General features: G+C 44.0%; 1 protein-coding gene across 3 annotated transcripts in view; it reads right to left on the minus strand.

Annotated features, from left to right (window-relative positions):
• znf592 (zinc finger protein 592) overlaps window positions 1-20,474 on the minus strand; it is a 181,564-nt gene that overhangs the window by 113,438 nt on the left and 47,652 nt on the right. For all 3 annotated transcript variants that reach the window (XM_085972194.1, XM_085972192.1, XM_085972193.1), the window contains exon 2: window positions 15,984-16,094. The gene's annotated coding sequence lies outside the window, so the exon portion shown is untranslated. The remainder of the gene's footprint in view (window positions 1-15,983; window positions 16,095-20,474) is intronic.

The raw sequence follows: 20,474 nt of genomic DNA on the forward strand, positions 1-20,474 counted from the left end.
GCACCTAAATATCCGGAATTCTCTATTAACCGGCAAAATTCTCACTCCGAAAACAACACCTCAATAACCGGCAATGTGTCCGAGTCCGAGTCTCCCGCGGTGGCCGAGTTAGTCAGTGGGGGTAGTTCTCCAAACTGCCACTACTCGGCTTCTTGGCGCTGTCGGAAGTCCGAACACCTCAATAACAGAATCTGACTCTTTGTTTGTTAAAAATAGCCTTGGTAGATAACCCTCGCCGTCATCCAGAATTTCTAATCAACCGGCACCATCCCGGTCCCGTTGGTGCCTGATACCAGAGAGTTTCCTGTACCAATTCTCCTTTGAGGCCTGCACGTGTCAGCTTCCTCTGTACCATGCATGAAGCATTCTGCATGCACCAAAAGAATCCTTGCAATGCACTGGGCGGTGCCACCCTGGTTCCTAGGATGTGAAGATTCACTGCCAAAATTCGGCATAACTTACTGATCTGGATTTAGGAATTGAGACCGCAGCTGAAATTTGATAATGACACCAAATTAGAGGCGTGACAAATGATGACAAGGACGATGAAAAGCTGTAGGACATAGACTGGCATAATAAGTAGATAGGTGGCAGATGCAGTTCAATGTAGAAAAACGTGAAGTAATGCATATTAGAAGCAAGAATTGGGAAAGAAAATGCAGCTTAAATAATAAAACGTTAAGTGGAGTAGAGGAGCAGAAGGGCGTGGTGTGCAGCTGCAATGTGGAGGCAACACAAGTACAGAATACAAAGCAAGGAGATAATGCTGACTTTGTACATCCATTGTTAGAGGGGAAAATTTGCAATTTTACGTCAACTTTCAAGTTTCACAGCCAAATTACTTTTTGAAGTGCAATCTTTGTTGTTATGTAGGCAAATTCGGCAGCTAATATGCAAAAAGCAAGGTCCCACAAAGAATAATTGAGATAAGTAACTAGGTAATCTGTTTTTGGTGGCATTTGGCCAGAACACCAGGAGAACTCTCTGCTCTTCTGTGAACAGTGCCATGGGATATTCTACGTTCACCTGAACAAATAGACACGGCCTCGGTCCAATGACTCTTCGGATAGACGGCACCTCTGACAATGCAGCACTCCCACCACCCCCTCCTCCCCAATACTGCACGGACGTGGTAGCCTAGATTATTTTGTTGAGTCCTGGAATGGGGCTTGGACCCACGACCTCCTTACACAGTTCAACATGCTCCCAATGAGCGAGGCTGGCCTACCACAGGAGTACCGTGTACAGTTTTTGGGCACCCTTGATTGGAAGAATATAAAAGCAATGCAAACAGTGCAGCACAGATTCACCAGGGATAAGGGGTTACAGTTATGAAGAAAGGTGCAGTTAGGGCTCTTTGCACTACAGCCAGATCTTCAAAATTATGAAGGGGCATGATAATGCAAATAGTGATTCTTCTTTGCACTCGGTCAGCAAGATGAAAACAAAAGGACACAAGGTTAAGATAAGCACAAAGAATTAAAGGAGAGGTTGGAAAATTCTTTGCAGAGGGTGGTTAGAGTGTGGAATTCTCTACCGTAAACTGCGATTGAAGCGAAGTCCATAAATTCTTTTAAAAGGGAAGTAGATTTTTTTTTTTTTTTTAAAAAGGATATGGGGAGTGAACAGATGCAGGAGATTAGACTAGATGCCTCTTGTGGAGATACACACCAGCAGTTGCTGGTAGAATGGACTGCTTCTGTGCTTTAACATTCCATAGTGTACCACTAATTGAAAAGCATTTTTAGCTCCACTTTGAGAGCTGGTGTAGAAAATGAAAATGTTCACATGGATGTACATAGATGGAGCTTTACTCTACTCTGGTCTGTGCTGTACCTGACCTGGGAACCCTCCGTGCGGACACTGAGCAAGGAAAGTGGGAGGAAAAAAAAGTTCCATTTCCTATTTTCTTATATTGATGAGCATAAAACTTCACGCACCAAATTCTCCAACAGGAGCCAGTGTAAACACAGTACAAGAGCAGCTTTCTGACCCATTTCATTGCTGCAGAAGACTGACAACTATTAAAACAAAATAATTTCAACCTCACGTAACCTGAGCTGAAATGTGTTTGAGTTGTGAAACAAAAATGAACAGGACCAATACTGCCACTGTACTAACTTGTACTTGTGTTTAGTTATGAAACCAGTGCAAATGCCAATTGGAGGAGATACTCAAGACTTGCACAACCTCAGTCATCCCATTAACAGCTATCCTGCCAAATAAACAGCAACATAGTGACTGGCATTTGAAAGGATTCCTCCCCCTCCCGTAGACTACAACCACAAACATCTAAACATGCTCTAGAACATTATTATATTTGATCTCAGGATGTAGGAGACGCTGGAAAGATAACATTTATTGTCCACCTTCAGTTCTCCTTAAAAGGTGGTGGTGAGGTGTCTTGAATTAATTGTGTTGCAACTTCGGAGACTATTAAAGATCAATCCTGTGGTATGAGATTGGAGTCACATGTAGGCCAAATTGAGTAGGAGTGAGTGGCAGGTTCTCTTTCCTAAAAGACATTAATTGGATTTTTATGACAATCGCGGTCAGGTTAAGGCACGAGATTAAGGGTGACCTAACAGACATCTTCAAAATTACGAAGGGCTACGATAATGCAAACAGTGATACCTTCTTTGTACTTGGTCAGCAAACGGGAATTTTAGTGTTCTTCTTCCCCTCCTCACCCTCTCTTCAAACTGGCACTCTTCGCCTCCCCAATTCAAGTTGTCCCATCCAGCTCCCCAGTTCATGATGGCAGTTCCCCTCCCCCAATTAATGCCGGTACACTTTTTCTCCTGGCACCTCCCCCCACATCAGTTAATGCCGACAGTCTCCTCCTCCCCTACACCAAAGCGCCGCTCTCAACTTCTGCCTTTTCCTTCTCAATTTCATGCCAGCTCAAGTCCCTCGCCCCTTCATTGCCATCCAGTGTCCCGTCATTGCCATCTATTCATCCTCCTCTTTGTCAATTTGCCTAGTTTTCTTCCCCTCCCTCTCTTCACTGCCATACATGGCCCGTTCCCTTTCACTACCATCCATTTCCCACCATTCATTGCTCTCCTTCATTGCCATCCATTCTCCCTGCCCTGGACTGTGGCCCCTCTGCCCACTATTGCCACTAAAGGCAGTGATTGTGGCTATTGTAGGCAAGAACTCATGACAAATGACATCCTTTGTGACTGTGAGAAACTATCCCTCCTCGTCCTTCTTGACTTGTCTGCAGCCTTTGACACGGTTGACCACTCCATCCTTCTCCAATGCCTCTCCACCGTCGTCCAGCTGGGTGGGACTGCACTCGCCTGGTTCCATTCTTATCTATCTAATCGTAGCCAGAGAACCACCTGCAACAGCTTCTCTTCCCACTCCCGCATTGTTACCTCTGGTGTCCACCAAGGATCTATCCTTGGACCCCTCCTATTTCTCATCTACACGTTGCCCCTTGGCGACATCATCCGAAAACACAGCGTCAGTTTCCACATGTACGCTGACGACACCCAGCTCTACCTCACCACCCCTTCTCTCGACCCCTCCATGGTCTCTAAATTGACATCCAGTTCTGGATGAGCAGAAATTTTCTCCAATTAAATATTGGGAAAACCGAAGCCATTATTTTTGGTTCCCACCACAAACTCTGTTCCCGAGCCACTAACTCCATCCCTCTCCCTAACATCTGTCTGAGGCTGAACCACACTGTTCGCAACCTTATTTAACCCTGAAATGAACTTCCGATCACATATCCACAGCATAACAAAGACCGTCTATTTCCACCTCCGTAACATTGCCCGTCTCCGCCCTTGCCTCAGCTCATCCGCTGCTGAAACCCTCATCCATGCCTTTGTTACTTCTAGACTTGACTATTCCAACGCACTCCTAGCCGGCCTCCCACATTCCACCCTACGTAAACTTGAGGTCATCCAAAACTTGGCTGCCCGTGTCCTAACTCGCACCAAGTCCCGTTCGCCCATCACCTCTGTGCTCGCTGACCTACATTGGCTCCCGGTTAAGCAGCACCTCTATTTCAAAATTCTCATCCTTGTTTTCAAATCCCTCTATGGCCTCACCCCTCCCTATCTCTGTAATCTCCTTCAGCCCCACAACCTCACGAGATATCTGCGCTCCTCTAATTCTGCCCTCTTGAGCATCCCTGATTATAATCGCTCAACCATTGACTTCTGTTGCCTAGGTCCTAAGCTCTAGCATTCCCTCCCTAAACCTCTCCGTCTCTCTCTCCTCCTTTAAGATGCTCCTTAAAACCTACCTCTTTGACCAAGATTTTGGTCACCTGCCCTAATTTATCCTTGTGTGTTTCGATGTCAAATGTTTTGTCTTATAATACTCCTGTGCAGTGCCTTGGGATGCTTTACTACGTTAAAGGCGCTATATAAATACAAGTTGTTATTGTTGTTGTAAATGTTCCCACCTTTAGTATTATAACAGCTGCAAGCGATGTCCTGAGAGGTGGTGAGGAGAAGGGGGCTGGTCCATTAGCAGTTGGACTTGATTGGAAAGAGAGGCACAGCAGTAATGAGGGGAGAGGTCTGGCTGACACGGATTCAATTTGGCTGGGGCTCTGGATTGTGCTCCCCATAAATGTATTCCACTATATTATTGCCTGATGCATTATGGGAATATCTGTCTACAAATCTTTTAAAGTATAAAGGATATTTTAGTGGACCAAGTATGAACGAGAAGAATGCATTGCATTACTGGTGGAACTAGCATTATAAATCGGGGCATATCGCAGAGGCGGTCTTTCGGACGAGAAGTTATACCGACGCACCGTCTGCCCCTCTCAGATGGATGTAAAACATCTCTTGACATTTTTTAAAAAAACAGCAGGGAAGTTCGACCTCGCATCCTGGCCAATACTTAGCCCTCAACCAATATTAAAAACAGATTATCTGGTCATTTTTTCATTGCTGTTTGTAGGATCTTGTGTGGAAATTGGCTGTCGCGTTTCCAACATTACAACAGTGACTAAACTTCAAAAGTCCTTAATTAGCTATAAAGCACTTGGTAACATCCTGAGGTTATGATAGGCGTTATATAAATGCAAGTTCTTTCTTTCTATAGAGTACAAATAAAGGCAACGCTAAACCTAAGCAAATCCTTGGTTAGGCTGCAATTAGAATATTGTGTCAAGTTCTGGGTGTCCTTCTTTAGGCCATGGGGAATCACTAAGATGATAGTGGGGTTGAGCTGTTTTACTTATTAGGAGACACGAGAGACATTGAGGCTCCTTTCATTGGAGCAGAGAAGGATGCGGACGCTTGACAGGTTTTCAAAATTGCAAACAGTAATACGGAGGTTGGGGATGGCATTAAAAGGGAAATTAGAGAAGCATGCAGTAAGGGCACAGCAGTCATCATGGGTGACTTTAATTTACATATAGATTGGGCTAGCCAAATTAGTAAAAATACTGTGGAGGAGGAATTCCTAGAATGTTTACGGGATGGTTTTCTGGAATAATATGTCGAGGAACCAACCAGAGATCAGGCCATCTTAGGCTGGGTATTATGTAATGAGAGAGGATTAATGAGCAATCTTGTTGTACGAGGCCCCTTGGGTCAGAACGATCATAATATGATAGAATTCTTCATTAGGATGGAGAGTGAAGTGGTTGACTCGGAGACTAGGGTCCTGAATTTAAATAAAGGAAACTACGATGGTATGAGGCGCGAATTGGGTAGGATTGATTGGGGAATTGTCACTCAAAGGGTTAACGGTGGATAGGCAATGGCAAACATTCAAAGACCGCATGGATGAACTACAGAAGTTGTTCATCCCAGTTTGGGATAACAAAACAAAAAGGGTGACTCAACCGTGGCTAACAAGGGAAATTAGGGATAGCATAAGATCCAAGGAGCGGGCATATAAATTGGCCAGAAAAAGCGGTAACCCTGAGGATTGGGAGCAGTTTAGGATTCAACAAAGGAGGACAAAGGGATTAATTAAGAAGGGGAAAATAGAATATGAAAGTAAGCTTTCAGGGAACATAAAAACTGACTAAGAGCTTTTATAGATATGTGAAGAGAAAAAGATTAGTGAAATCAAGTGTAGGTCCCTTGCAGTCAGAAGCAGGGGAAGTTATAATGGGGAACAAAGAAATGGCAGACCAATTAAATGCATATTTTGGTTCTGTCTTCACAAAGGAGGACACAAATAACCTCCCAGAGATGTTGGAGAACATAGGGTCTGATGAGAGGGAGGAACTGAAAGAAATCAGTATTTGTAGGGAAATGGTGTTAGGGAAATTGATGGGATTGAAGGCCGATAAATCCCCAGGGCCTGATAATCTACATCCTAGTGTACTTAAGGAGGTGGCCCTAGAAATAGTAGGTGCATTGCTGATCATCTTCCAAAATTTGCTGGAATCTGGAACTGTACCCATGGATTGGAGGGTAGCTAATGTTACCCCACTATTCAAAAAAGGTGGTAGAGAGAAAGCGGGGAATTACAGACCGGTAAGCCTGACATCGGTAGTGGAGAAAATGCTAGAGTCCATTATAAAGGATGTAATAGCTGAGCACTTGGAAAACAGTGACAGGATCGGACAAAGTCAACATGGATTTACAAAAGGTAAATTGTGCTTGACTAATCTATGGGAATTTTTTGAGGATGTAACTGGGAAAATAGATAAGGGAGAACCAGTAGATGTGGTGTATTTGGACTTTCAAAAGGCTTTCGATAAGGTCCTGCATAAGAGATTAGCGTGTAAAGTTAAGGCACATGGGATTGGGGGCAAGGTATTGACTTGGATAGAGAACTGGTTGGCGGAAAGAAAGCAGAGAGTAGGAATTAACGGGTCTTTTTCCGAGTGGCAGGCAGTGACTAGTGGGGTACCGCAGGGATCGGTCCTTAGACCCCAGCTATTCACAATATACATTAATGATCTAGATAAGGGAACTAGATGTAATATCTCCAAGTTTGCAGACGACACAAAGCTGGGTGGGCGTGTGTGCTGCGAGGAGGATACAGAGAAACTCCAGGATGATTTGGACAGGTTGGGTGATTGGGCAGAAGCGTAGCAGATGCAATATAACGTGGATAAATGCGAGGTTATCCACTTTGGTGTCAAAAACAGAAAGGCAGACTATTATCCGAATGGCAATAGATTGGGAGAAGGGGAAGTGCAACGAGACCTGGGTGTCCTTGTGCACCAGTCGCTGAAGGTAAGCATGCAGGTGCAGCAGGCGGTGAAGAAGGCAAATGGTATGTTGGCCTTCATAGCAAAAGGGTTTGAGTACAGGAGCAAGGATGTCCTGCTGCAGTTGTACAGGGCCTTGGTGAGACCACATCTTGAGTATTGTGTGCAGTTTTGGTCGCCTTATCTGAGGAAGGATGTTCTTGCCATGGAAGGAGTTCAGCGAAGATTCACAAGGCTGATCCCTGGGATGGCAGGAATGATGTATGAGGAGAGATTGGGTCGATTGGGCTTATACTCGCTGGAGTTTAGAAGAATGAGAGGGGATCTCATCGAAACTTATAAAATTCTGACAGGTCTGGACAAACTAGATGCAGGTAGAATGTTCCCGATGGTCGGAGAGTCCAGAGCCAAGGGTCATAGTCTAAGGATAAGGGGCAAGCCATTTAGGACAGAGATGAGGAAGCATTTCTTCACCCAGAGAGTGGTGAACCTGTGGAATTCTCTACCACAGAAGACGGTTGAGGCCAAGTCTTTAAATATATTCAAGAAGGAGTTAGATATATTTCTTAGAGCTAAAGGTATCAAGGGATATGGGAGAAGGCAGGGACAGGGTACTGAATTTGGATGATCAGCCATGATCTCATCGAATGGCGGAGCGGGCTCAAGGGGCCGAATGGCCTACTCCTGCTCCTATTTTCTATGTTTCTATGTTTTCGTAAGGAAAAGTGGGAAAAACTATTCCTACTGGTCTAAATGCAAAATACTGCAGATGTTGGAAAGCTGAAATAAAAACAGAAAATGCTGGAAATACTCAGCAGGTCAGGCAGCATCTGTGGAGAGAGAAACAGAGTTAACATTTCAGGTCTGTGACCATTCCCTGAAACATTAACTCGGTTTCTCCCTCCACAGATGCTGCCTGACCTGCCGAGTATTTGCAACGTTTTCTGTTTTTATTCCCACTGGGGTCGGTGAGGTGGCAACTAGATGGCATCAATAGAAGATCACCACCAAAAGAATGGAGAGATTATGAATATTTTTTTTTAATGCACATGGCTTTCAGGGCATGGAAATGCCCGACCAGAAACGGTGGTGTAAGCAGAATCCATAATAGTTTTTTTAAACAAATGGATAAATATTTGAGAAAGAAAAATTAAAGAGAGTGTGGGAAAGGGCAGAGATTGTGGCTAAGTGGATAACTCTTAAGCATCTTGACAGGTGTATTGGGCCAAATGGCTTCCTTCTGTACAGTAAAATTATACGATTATATGAGAGCTATTGTATTTCTTCAGGCTGGGCTGTATTTAAAACCTAGGCCTGAAAACACGAAAGGATATTGTGATAATCCAATATTCAATAATTTTTTTTTACTAAACTGGACAGGCAACCCGCTAAAAAGGATCTTGCTCCATCCTTTCCAGGTTAGGTTTCATCGCTTGAATGTTGTGTTTGGCAGCAGTGGAAGGAAAGTTTTGCAATTCAAGAATTTTGGATGGGTGGGGCTGTTGTGTAAAAATTATGGGCATTGCGGTTTATGGTAGGATAATTTGAAAAGGGATTCAAATTTGCCTGTAAGCACACTGGTTCCCTCAGCCAGCGTTGTGCTCATTAACCTTCTCCAGCCTCGGAGCTGCCAATGCGATTCAGGAGTGGCTGTACTGAGCCACTGAGATTGGGGGAAACCAGTCAGCAGCAATGACAATAGGAGGGCATCATTACCAACAACAAACACAGACACACAAAAAAAAAAACAGATTTTTGGCGATGGGGTTCATGATTTATCCGAATCCCATAGCGGTGTCAAGTTGTACGAAGAGTTGTTTACGAGACACTGCAAGGCCCTCAAGCCATTCTGTCAAAATCTTTAGTGGCTTGTCTCAGAATTCATCACTCCAGCCCAAAGGTAAGGTATTTAAATCTGTACGCTGACTAACCTTTACCAAACTATTTTTAACATTAATATATTTCACAATATGAAACGTGCTTTGTGCCGAGTATTAGGAATCCGTTCAAGGAGACATTTTCCCCCATGGTGTGAGAAACGATTTCCTTTAGATGCAAGATATTGCTGACTTCCTAATGTCTGTGTGCTTCTGTTCCGTTGGTGCTTTTATTCAGCGAGTATGCTGGAAATAGCTGTTGTCTTATTTTAATAGAGAAAAGGCTTCATTTCCATAAACAAACTTGCAGAACATCGCAACAAATGCAAAAACTGCCAGTGAGGGTTGACAACACAAAGCAGCCGTTACCAGAAACTGCTTCCCTGTGCCTCCCAGCCCGCTATCCTACCCCAAGAGCTCACAATACATCAGCATTAAACCACAATTCCACAGACTGAGACTCTATAATGCATTTGCTGTTGCCCCATGTTATTCCCATACAGATTCGAGATTGCATCATACCATTACCAAGCTATAACTACATGGCAGGGCCCACGTACGTCCCTGCATTGAGACCCCCACCAAGTTAACCCTCTCCTTTACTTCATACGGAGACCCATTACATTACACACACTATGGGAGTCTTCAACGCTCTGTCAGTCTGCCTGCAGTGCATGTGGCACAGTGTCAAAATGAGCAGAAAAGAGTTTTGAAAAAGCAGCCTGCCTCTCCCCACACAACCACTACCACAGTAAAGTCACCCTCAGTGGCGGAGCTAAACACTTGAAAGCAGTATATTCTCCATACATGCATAAGCTTTCATTTTCTCTTCCTCCAGTTCACTTCTCTTATAAATGGCATGCGCTGACTGAATTTTTGCACACATTGTTCTGGTATTTGTTTGTTCAAAGCACTGGATTATTACATAAAAGCCATGACAGCTTTGTATTTATTACTTGGTACTGCAGGATTTTAAGGAAACAGCAACAGTACAACTTTGTGCAGACCAGCAACTCTCTCCCAGCCAAACCTCCGTTTCTTGGCAAATTACTCACATTTCTTTTGGCAGCTTAACTGTATATGACTGGACCTAACATTACACACCTTGCTAATATTTATTCTGAACAGAAGATAGAGAGGACAAAGCGTCTAAAGGTTGCATCAGTTTCTTATACTTGCCGACGGTTCCTTGGGCTGCGCGCATATTGCTAGCTGCAGCAGATGTACTCGAGTGCCAGGTGCCTACATGCTGCATGTTCAGGCTCGACACTCTGATGTCAAGCTGCTTGGCGTGTGTCATTAAAACTCCCAGCTCGGAGACAACCTTGCCTCTGATGTGCATCAGAGCAGTTTTCTGCTCAATGGTAAACCAACCTCTTCCCTCAGAGGAACACTAGCTCTCAAACCAGTGACCGCCTCCTCTCTTGCATAATCACTGCCACAAAAAACTGGTTTCACAAACTGGCACAGCTTGTTTTTCTAAAATGTCCAAACAAGTCTACTGAGGGCTTTTAGCAAATACCAAAGGGATAGGTGAAAATCAGAAACAATGTTAAGTGAGTCACTCATTGCTACAATGTGGTTTCCCCAGGCATAACATCTGTAACACATATCCTTTATTCCAAGTCTTAACCGCTCCTAGGTTTCCTCAGCAAAATAAGCCTGTGCAGCTTTACTTTAAGCCCATTGCATTCAAACAGCAAACAAGCGTAGTAATATCTACAGACAATTATATGCAATAAAATTAAACTTATACTACTAAAACAAATGTATTTTCCGGGAGTTCTCTCCTACTCCTTTTGTTGCTAGTATGTGCCTAAACAAAAATAAAGATGCAAATTTAAACGGATGGGATTATACATAATTTTTCACAAACATCCGTTCCCGTCACTAGGAAACTCCAAAATAGACACATATAGGAACTCAGAATTACCATAAGGAACTCACAATTACCATAACCAAAAAGACAAGTTATGACTAAGTGCTGTTGTCATTTTCTCCTCCACCCTTGGGTGTTAGTGGTTTTCCTTTCTTCGTTGGAAATATAAGCTGCATTTTTGTTGCAGTGTTATTCACAGAATCCCCCAAATGCTCATCTATTGAAATGTTCACGTGAACAGACAATGGACCTCCATTTGTAAATTGTAGAAGTTTTAGAAAGCAGGAATACTATGATTTACTGTCACGAAATTTAAACTACATTCTGCCATCTTTTACAGCCTACACTCCAACGTATGGTGCACCAAGCCGTATAGATGAGGAAATTCCCTGGCCTGTACCAAGGGACCCGATTTCAGCTGGGGGGGGGGGGGGGGGGGTGGAGGGGGGAGAAGACACTACAAATAACCTGGCACATCTGAAGAATGTCACATATGAAAAATGGACATTTTTAATTCACAAGAAGGGTACACTAGTATCCATGGAATAGAATGAATCCAAAAATAGTGCAAGGTGGCAGTTTGCCACATACACACACACAGCAGCAAGCCATGCACTGATCCAAATTCACAATGGTGGAATTTTACAGAACAGAAACCGGTCATTTGGCCCATCAAGTTTGCACCAATGTTTTTGCTGTATGGGCCACATTTAGGTCTGACTATAGGATTACATCAATCTGCAGAGGTTTCAAATTTCCTTTATTATGGAGGAGATCTTTCTTTTCCACATTTGCGCTAATCCCACTCTCATGTACGTTCCCCATATCCTTTAATATCCCTCTTTCTCAAGCAACTATCAAAATCCCTTTTAAACAAATTTATGGACTCTGCTTCAATAATAGTTTGTGATGGAGGATTCCACATTCTCACCATTCACTGTATAAAGAATTTGTTTTCTAACCTTTACTTCTGTGTTCACTTTGTATTCACTTGGCAGGAGTGACGTATGGAGGGAGATTGGGTCGATTGGGCTTATATTCACTAGAGTTTAGAAGAATGAGAGGGGATCTTATTGAAACTTATAAAATTCTAACAGAACTAGACAGACTAGATGCAGGAACGCTGTTCCCGATGGCGGGGGAGTCCAGAACCAGGGGTCACAGTCTAAGGATAAGGGGTAAGCCATTTAGGACAGAGATGAGGAGGAATTTCTTCACCCAGAGAGTGGTGAACCTGTGGAATTCTCTACCACCGACGGCAGTGGAGGCCAATTCATTAAATATATTCAAGAAGGAGTTAGATATATTTCTTAAGGCTAAGGGGATCAAGGGATATGGGGTGAAAGCAGGGACAGGGTACTGAATTTGGATGATCAGCCATGATCGCATTGAATGGCGGAACAGGCTCGAGGGGCCGAATGGCCTACTCCTGCTCCTATCTTTTATGTTTCTATGTATTTGTTCCTTCTCGTTATTGTTCAGCAGGGAATGGTTAAATTTTGCATTTGAACATATATGCACAAGAGATTGAGTTCCAAACAAAATCTAAATTTTTTTTGTAAAAAGATACATTCAGTGATACCAAGATGTCATCAGTGCCCATACATGGTATGCAGACATCTGATCCAGAGGCAAATTCTTTTCAGGCAACCTGAGATTCTGGTTTTATGGCTGTACTCAAATTCAAGCTAGGTTGACAGATGAATTGCAGGAAAATGTGGGACCACAACATCAAGGCATTTGTGGTAATTCACATAACAAACATACAAATCTGATGTCTGTTTGAAAGAAGGAAAGAAAGACAACAAAGTTGCATTTATATAAAACCGTTCACAACCTCAGGATGGCCCAAATGCTTTACAGCTGATGAATACATTTTCAGGTATAGTTCACGTTGTCTTGCAGTCAATTTGTACCCAGCAAGGTTGCTTAAACAGCAATGAGGTAAATAACCAGTTAACCTTTTTACTGGCATTAGTTGGGGGATAAATATTGGTCAGGACACCGGGAGAAGAACTCCCCCGCTCTTCGTGTCATCATGGTATCCTCTATGTCCATCTGTATAGGCAGATGGGGCCGTGGTTTAAAGTCTTATCTGAAAAAACGCTGTTCTGGCAGTGCAGCACACTCTAGATTAAATAAGTACTAAATAAGACAAGAATGGCTTTGAAGTGTACCAACTACAGGAATGATCACTTTCCTTGGCAACCTGCCAACAAAATCACATTATTCCGCCACTTGGCAGATCTCGGCTTTGTGGAACACACTGTTACTAAGTGTTTGATAGGCACTAGCCTGTCATCACTTTCATTTTTAAGTTAACGTTTACTTGCACCACCTTTCACTTCATGCAACCTCAAGGGCTAGAAAAGGTTTTTTGAATATTTTTGTTTGAATAGTGAGAGGCATTGAAATGAGCAGGGATAGCAGCACACAGAGTAACTACTGACCCCAGTCATGAAAGGGAGCTAAATCAACACATACACAGCTGAAGAACTGCTGAACGAATGCCGATATTTCCGCTGGAAAGGGTTTTTTTTGTATAATTTTGTTTGAATAGTGAGTCACTGAAATGAGCTGGGATAGTAAGTAGCTTGGAGTGATTACTGACCTCGGCATCAAATGAACATGCACACAGCTGAAGAAGTGCTGAACTAATTGTTGTTCCTGCACCGATGCTAATTCTGCTCCGCCTCCCCCTAAATTGGCCAGCGAACTCTTCCAGACAATTTTCTCCAATGCCGTCATCAATATTCACCATTCAAGCATCACCAGAACTGTGTTAGCTCACCAAAAATGGCCTGGGCTCTATTCACCATATTTGCAGACTGTTTAGGAACATAGCAGAAATCTGTATCTACTTCAGTATACAGGAAACGCTCTTTTAACCGGCACCTAAATATCCGGAAACCTCTCTTAACCGGCAAAATTCAGGAGTAGGTTCAGGTAAGTTTTACTATAAATTAGTGGCCGTGTAACTGGGGTTCCTGGATCTGTGGCCGTGTAACCGGAGTTCTGGCACCTGTGGCCGTGCAACAGGGACTCCTGGATCTGTGGCCGTGTAACCGGGGTTCCGGCACCTGTGGCCGTGTAACCAGGGCTCCTGGATCTGTGGCCGTGTAACCAGGGCTCCTGGATCTGTGGCCGTGTAACCGGGGTTCCGGCACCTGTGGCCGTGTAACCGGGGCTCCTGGATCTGTGGCCGTGTAACCAGGGCTCCTGGATCTGTGGCCGTGTAACCGGGGTTCCTGCACCTGTGGCCGTGCAACAGGGACTCCTGGATCTGTGGCCGTGTAACCGGGGCTCCTGGATCTGTGGCCGTGTAACCGGGGTTCCTGTACCTGTGGCCGTGCAACAGGGACTCCTGGATCTGTGGCCGTGTAACCGGGGTTCTGGCACCTGTGGCCGTGTAACCGGGGTTCCTGCACCTGTGGCCGTGTAACCGGGGCTCCTGCACAAGTGCCGTGTAACCGGGGCTCCTGGATCTGTGGCCGTGTAACCGGGGCTCCTGGATCTGTGGCCGTGTAACCAGGACTCCTGCACAAGTGCCGTGTAACCGGGGTTCCTGCACCTGTGGCCGTGTAACCGGAGTTCCGGCACCTGTGGCCATGTAACCGGGGCTCCTGGATCTGTGGCCATGTAACCAGGAGTCCTGCACAAGTGCCGTGTAACCGGGGTTCTGGCACCTGTGGCCGTGTAACCGGGGTTCCTGCACAAGTGCCGTGTAACCGGGGTTCCTGCACCTGTGGCCGTGTAACCGGGGTTCCTGCACCTGTGGCCGTGTAACCGGGACACCTGCACAAGTGCCGTGTAACCGGGACTCCTGCACAAGTGCCGTGTAACCAGGACTCCTGCACCCGTGGCCGTGTACGGGGCTCTCGTACCTTGGTAAGTATACCTCTCTGTAATCCGGACTTTTTGATCAACCGGCACCACGCCGGTCCCGTCGATGCCGGATAAAAGAGCATTTCCTGTACTTATAAATGGGGTGTGCAGGGTCTGGAAGGGATTTCCAACCCATTGTGCAGAATACAGTTGGAGATTCCCTTTGCAGTAGGTCTCTGGAGTGCAAATGTAGTCTAATTTGAAACGCATGCATCCCAGGCTATTATGGTTTGAACCTTCTATTGACATTGGGGTTTGTGAAATAATAAGTAATCTAGGTTTAAAAACAAAGTTTAATGCCCTGTACAAAGAATCTCGAATCATATTCTGCTCATCAAAGTGGAAATGTTAACTCCTGCATAGCCCTTTCATTATTCCTCAATTTTTAATGTTATCTTGGTTGCATCTATTGAGAGGGCCACGATAATCATGTAGAAAGTTAACTATGTTTCTAAAAAAAAAATGTTGTCTGGTAATGTGCACAGTAACAGTTGTTCCAATTACTGTTTGTGGTGGTGGTGGGAGAACAAGGGAAGGGAACAGAGAGAGTGGAAGGAAGAAAAGGGTGGGGTGGAGGAAGAAGAAAGGCTGGAAAAAAAATAAGGGTGAGCAGAAGAGGCTGAGGCACCAGGATGGGAAAGACATCCGAGGACAGAAGCAGGAAGCAATGGTGTGTATGTGTACGGGGAGCAAGGGAAGAGAGTACACAGGGTTCAAAAAGCCTTAAAATGATTACTTGAAAAGTACAATGTGTTAGTTTGACTTCCCGAAGCACTTCACAGCCAATAACTTGCTCTTAAAGAGTAGTGACATCCAATTTGTGCACAGCCAGGTTCCACAAACAGTATTAAGGTGATGAGCAGTTAGTGTGTTTTGGTCTGTTTGGTGGGCGAGGATAGAATGTTGGCTAGGACACGGAGAACTCCTCTACCCTTCTTCGAATAGTGCCATGGGATCTTTTTGAGCGGGCAGACAGGGCTTCAGTCTGATCTCTCATCTGAAAGGTGGTGCCTCTGACACTCCCTCAGTACTGCATCGTAATGTCAGCCTAGGTTATGGGTCAAATCCGGCAGTGGGGCTTGGACCTTTGAACTCGGAGGCAAGAGTGTTATCAACGAGTAAAACTGACGCTTAGAATTGATGATAGATTCTATTCTCATTGGTTAAAAAGTAAATAAGGTTAACTTACAAACGTTTTCTTTGTTACAGATGCTCTAGAACACCTCGAATTCAGCCACCTTTCTGCAGATCAGCTGGAGTGACACGACTGCCAGCCGATCACATCTGTCCCTTGGGCAGTCTAGAAACAATGCAATTGTGTTATTTTACTGTATAATAAAAACAATCCAACCTCAAGTGTTTAATAACTATTAAGTCAGTTAACTTACATTAAAACCTAGTCGGCCTCAAAGGTCAGGCTGCTCATGTAGCATTTTTACATTGACAGTTACTTTTTGCACTTTCCCGTAGATTTTGTTTTAGGTGTAGATTAACCGTGCAATGCTTCTGTACTGTTTCATGCTGTGTTTAAACATTTTCCTGTAAAGCTTCAGACTGATTAGAGGAAGGGAGTCCTGCTATTTTACATTATGTACAGGAGTGTTCTACATTTGTTGATTATATATTTTATAAAATGGACTATTTTTTCACTACAACCCTTTTACACAGGCAGCCAAGTCCATTATTCCCCTAGTGTAGAATATTGTAAAATAACCTCTCTCGGCACAGTACCACACAGGAGAGCTCAGCCACAATGGCAACGGTAACGGAACGTTAACTGGAAAGTTCCAGAAAGATGAAACAAAAGTAAACTACATAGAATCATAAATCACAGAAGGAACCATTTAGCCCACCAGGCCTGTTCTTGGTCCCACTCCCCTGCTCTTTCCCCATTCCCCTGCAACGTTTTCCTTTACAGGTATTTATCCAATTCCCTTTTGAAATTTATGACTGAAAAGGTGGTGGAAGCAGATTCAAACAGTGCATTCCAGATCATAACATGCTGCGTAAAAAAAATTCTCCTCGTCTCCCACACTGGTTGTTTTGCTACTTAACTTAGAACAGTGTCTTCTGGTTACTGGTCCTCCTGCCAATGGAAACAGTTCCTCCCTGTCTACCTCTTCAGAACTATATACTGTATATATAATATTTTTGAACACCTCCGCTAAATCTCCCCTTAACCTTCTCTGCTCTGAGGATAACAACCCCAGCTCCTCTAGTCCCTCCACATAACTGAAGTCCCTCACCCCTACTATCATTCCAGTAAATCTCCTCTGCACCCTTTCCAAGAACTTGGCATCCTTCCTAAAAAGTGTGGTGCCCAGATTGAACACAATACTCCAGCCGAGGCCTAACCAGAACAGCACCTCATCTTTCGATTGGGCACTTTGCAGCCTGCCGGACTCAACATTGAGTTCAACAATTTCAGATAATTATCCCTGCCCCCATTTTTCATGCAGTATGATTTTTGCCATTCCCATTTGCAACATTTTATCTTTCCTGACTCTTACAAAAGTACAGGGTGTTCTTTCTATTTCTTCCTCCCCTCCTAACCCCCCCCCCCCCTGCACCTGCTTAATATCTGTTACATCTCCAGCTTTTTCCAGTTCTGATGAAGGGTCCCAGACCTGAAACGTTAACGTTTGCTGCCTGGCCTGCTGAGTATTTCCAGCATTTTCTGTTGTTATTTCAGAGATTTATAAAGGTTTACCATAACTTCCTCGCTTTTGTATTCTATGCCTTTATTTATAAAGTCAAGAATTCCAGCAGGTTTTTAAAAATTTTTTATAAACAGCCTTATCGACTTGTCCTGCCGCCGTCAAAGATCGGTGTACGTGAACTCCCAGGTTTCTGTTCCTGTACCCCATTAAAATTCTACCATTTAGTTCATAGTGTCTCTCCTCATCCTTCCAAAATGAATCGCTTGTCATTCCTCTGCATTAAATGTCATCTGCTATGTGTCTGCCCATTTCACCGGTCTGTCCAGGTCCTATATAAGTGACATTAACAAAATTAAAGTCTGTTTAAGGCTTCACCCCAATCTTGGGGTTTTCCGTGATTAATGACACCACCTAGAGCCCATCAAGTATTGGAACCTTGTATAGCCTACTGCTAATAATTCAGTTATTCCGTGCTTGGAATTAAGCAACTTAACTAATACAAGTGAGAATTTAGTGCTAAAAGAGTCTGAAAGATCAGATAATTTGAATGAAGTGACTTTGATTTAAGAGTAGACTGTAATATGCCGCCAAGATTTGTGCTCATTTAAAAGCTAGAGAAAACCTAGTTTCCAGTTCCCCATAAACCCTAATATACACTGCATCAAACAAAGGATTTAGATTAAAAAGCAGGTGCAATCGCATGGCGTGGCCATGTTCAGCTGTACTCGAAGTCCAGAGACAGGAAACCAGAAAGATGCTATCCCTGTGCTATGTGGTGAAACTAATTCTGTGTGCTGCAGGAACAGGACAGCAGAATATCTGGACCAATAAAGCAGGTCCTTCCCGGTGCAGCAGTCAAAGGGAGCAGCAACTTTGCAGCGTGTGCTTTATATATTACCAGTAAACTGCCTGTGGCATTGCCTACGGTTAGCTGATGAACTGAAGTTTTTTAACACACAAGATGGCAATGGAGTTGGGAGAACAACTTCAGAAACTCGCTCTAGAGCTGCTTAGTGGCCAGAGTCTGCAACTACATTGTGACAGTCGACGGCAAAATTGACGTAGCAATTTACAAAGACAACAGAAGTAAGGTTTGTGGACAGGAAGTGCATATTCCAACACGCGATTTATTTAACAAGCTCTTCCGTTCAGCACCGGTTTCAGGAAAGCAGCACTACAGCAGCTTCCTACTGAAATATATATTTTCTTGTTTTTATCCACACTTTGTTTTTTTCTTCCCTCCCTTCATTCTACCAGCGCAATTCACACCCCAGCGAGAGCCATCCTTTGTTCCTCAACCTGCCCCATTTCCACCTCCCCTTGCGATGATTATCTCTCAATGTCTCTTACTCTCTCCTGCTTTCTATCCTATCACTAACCTTCCCTGTTGTTCTTTTAGACCCTCCCCTGTTGTTCTTTTAGACCCTCCCCCCTTTCCCAGCCCCCAACCTTGCTTTCCATTTCCTGCTTTTTTTCCCAGTCCTGACGAAAGGTCATCGACCTGAAACGTTAACTCTGTTTCTCTCTCCACCGATGCTGCCCTGGCCTGCTGAGGTTTTTCCAGCGTTTCCTGTTGTTATTTCGGATTTCCAGCATCCGCAGTATTTCGCTATCGTACCAGCTTCCTACTGTTGCTTCCTATGCTTACAGGTCTACCTGGCGCCATTCTTCTTTAGGTGCTGGGCAGAAACAGAGTCAGCAGGCCCGGCAACAGTTCCTAAGACTCTTTTAAAAAAAAAAAAAGTGGATCTCCACTACCGATGGAACAAGATACTGTAGGTAGATAAGTTTACATTACCAAACGTAGATGCTGGCTAAAGACTGCTGCTGCAATTTTTAAATGTAAAAGCATATACAGACAACTTGCTCCAAAGCTTCCAGGGCTGTTTTGTAGTCGGCTGTAAATTGAGCGAAAGCAGGAAGTCAGCCTCCAATTTTCCCTTTCCTTCGAACATGGCCTTCTCACTGCATTTCTCAGCCGTCTAGATCCAGAAATGGTGGTGTGGGAAAGTTGTGCGTACTCAGAAAGCTTGCACCCTGCTATTCTCCCGCAAAGCAGACTAGTATATCCTAATACACCGAACCACCCACACACAAAAATGTTACGTTAGAGTGGAGGCTCAATCTGATTTCTTGTTTAATATGAATCATCAGACATATGTCTGTTATAATCAGGAAGTCATAAAGGCATATAAAAAGAGTATAATTATTTATACAGCAAGTGTTTATACTGTCTTCAGGAGGTGGTGGTTGTTGTTGGAGACAGTGATACCTGCAGAAACAACCCAACTATGCAAATAGGCTGGCTTCTACAGCACCAGGTGCAGCATTATGGAGATTCTGCAGCATAAATTACACTCTCAGCATAAATTTACTTTTCTCAAGTCAATACATTAGATATGATCAGTTCAAGTAAAATCAATAGAAACAGAACAAAAGTATTTCAATATTAAACTGTATCTATATTGCATGTAAAAATGTTCCTGGGGCCCCCTTTTCAGAGTGTGTTTATTGGTTTGTGGGAACCACGTGACCCAATTCTGAGCTCGGATTGTTCTTCGGTAACCTGTTATGATGCCGCTGAGGAACCCGATGCAGATTCAGTATCTGCTGATTATCCGAAATAACAACAGAAAACGCTGGAAATACTCAGCAGGCCAGGCAGCATCCGTGGAGAGAGAAACAGGGTTAACGTTTCAGGTGTGGGACCCTTCATCAGAACTGGAAAATGCTGGAGATGTAACAGATATTAAGCAGGCGCAGAGACGCCTAACCCCTCCTAACCCCCCGCCCCCTGTCGCTGCACCTGTTAATATCTGTTACATCTCCAGCTTTTTCCAGTTCTGATGAAGGGTCCCAGACCTGAAACGTTAACTCTGTTTCTCTCTCCACGGATGCTGCCTGGCCTGCTGAGTGTTTCCAGCATTTTCTGTTGTTATTTCAGATTTCCAGCATCCGCAGTATTTTGCTATTATATCTGCTGATTATCTCCTTGCTTGATCCCAGCCATTGAGCACCCT

This window comes from Somniosus microcephalus, chromosome 32 (assembly GCF_052327205.1).
Source record: "Somniosus microcephalus isolate GS21.2 chromosome 32, FLI_Smic_1.0, whole genome shotgun sequence".
NCBI lineage: Eukaryota > Metazoa > Chordata > Chondrichthyes > Squaliformes > Somniosidae > Somniosus > Somniosus microcephalus.